The following is a 2,194-nucleotide window of genomic DNA, read 5'->3' as shown; positions in this document are numbered from 1 at the left end:
CCTTGGGTCATAAGTCTCCAAGTACTAGCAAAAGTCTCGTAAGAATCTGGTAAGGCATCAAGAACAGTCTGCACAAGTGAACTATCTGAAATGACTTCACCTGCAGAAATAAGCCGCTCATTGATATCCTTGACACTAGCAAGGAAAGTGTCCATATCATCTTCCTCATGCATAATCTTCGACTCCAGCTCTTTACGCAGTAAAGCAATTTTAGCCTCATTGCGGCTTTCATAAAGACCTGCTAGAATATCCCAAGCCTGTTTTGCAGATTTTGCTGAACGGATGTGAGGAACAATGGTGCGCTTCACAGACAACGCAATCAATGCATGAGCCTACGCATCCTTAACATCCCAACGAGCTTGTTCTATTGTAGGCAAAACAACTCTAGCAGCAGCAATCCTTGCAGCAAGACCTGCAACATCCTCAACATCGCCTACATCCTCAGAACCAGGACGTACATCAATGCCCTGCACAATGTTCCAAACACCCTTTGACACAAGAACATGTTGCATCATATAAGCCCCCATAGGGTAGTTGTCCCCATTCAACCTGTCCTCATCAGCAAACATCTTGAACACATCTGTGTTGTTGTTGTCAGCCATGGTAAATTCTACACCTGATGTGAAAACTGCCCGAAAATAGGAGAAACGGAGTAGGAACAACACGTGCTATATAACACAAACCGTAGAAGACTATAAGGCACCTGTTATGCAGAAAACGGCACTGATAGAAATTTTGCACAAAATGACGAAATAGCCTGTGCAGTACTACCTGTAGTGGAAATGGAGGCCTAAATGAGCCCAAATCAAAAATTTGAGCAGACCGAGCTCTTCAAGCACCCCCAAAGTATTTGTGGACCTGCGAATGCTCTCCAAAGCTCACTAAAATCGGAGAAAATGAGCAGGCATGTTATGGAGCAGCTGGCGACTAAGCCCAGGAGGACGCAACCTGCTCTAATACCAATTGTTGTAATTATGGTTGCAGAGAAATGCACACAACTTGGAGAAGACGAAGGAATCTCAAGCCACACAATAGAGAGTGTGTTACTTAGTGTGCAATGGAAAGATAGATAGCCCTAGAGTGATGGGCGTATATACAATGCTCGGGGGGAAAACCTCCTAAAGAGGGAAAAAATGCCCCGGCGGTCCTAGTGTGTTCACACACATCACTACCACATGCATATGGTAAGAGTTTATAATTGATCATAGATATGACACCACGGTTCACTTGGCCCCATTGCAGTATTGTTACACGTGTAAAGTGGACACTGATGTTGGGGAAGATTCTCCTTATATGGATGTACTACCTGGGATGATTGAGTCGGACAATGTGGATTGGGTCCACCTAGCAGCAACCATAGACACTTGGCAAAACAAAGGGATGACTTGGGTAACATCTGAGGGGGATGAAATTCCACCACTTGTACCCTTAAATATGCTAGAAGCAATGCATATAGCTTTTGATGACCTACAAGATGAAGGTTTGATTGGGATTGGAACCAGTAGCGTCTCACAAGACTATAGCCCACACGATTTGGGTTCAGAATCATCAATTGAAATTGACTTTGAGGACAAAGAATTTGAATTAAATCTTAGTGCAAATGTGGGGGCAAACCATTCAGGGCCCAGTGGTACCCTAGATGACAATCTATCCAAGGGAGCAGAAGACACAAGTAGCAATTCATCTAGCGACTCTTCACTAGAGATCGACCGTAATAAAAAATTAGACATGAAGAGTAAGAGATATAAGAGGCGACGATATCGAGCAAATGTGTGTGCTAAAATAAATGACAAGAAAGCAAGCAAAGACCAGGCAGGCTTTAAAAGATCCAAGCAAGAGTTGAGGCTCGAGAAAGACCACAACATCTTATATGCCAACAAGAGGCTAATATGGGAATCACGAAAGTATTTTTTAAAGACACTGATGATGATTCATTGGAATTTGAGCCACCTCTACGATACTCTATTGAGCTAAATAGTGCCTATGGAAAAGTGCTATATAACGCCTTATTGGACACGGGTGCTAAATATTATTTGCTATCATATGGGGTGTGTTGTAAGTTAGGGAAGCCACCTCTATCTGAGGGTATTATCCAAGTCAAGGATGTCAACAAGAAAAAATTTGTGGTTTTTGGAATCTGGCACACTTCTGTCAGTTATGACAATGGGGTTGTAGCTCAAGACTTTTTGGTCAT

Source organism: Adiantum capillus-veneris, chromosome 5, assembly GCF_014529385.1.
Source record: "Adiantum capillus-veneris isolate H3 chromosome 5, ASM1452938v2, whole genome shotgun sequence".
NCBI lineage: Eukaryota > Viridiplantae > Streptophyta > Polypodiopsida > Polypodiales > Pteridaceae > Adiantum > Adiantum capillus-veneris.
Note: the sequence above shows the minus strand (reverse complement) of the source record.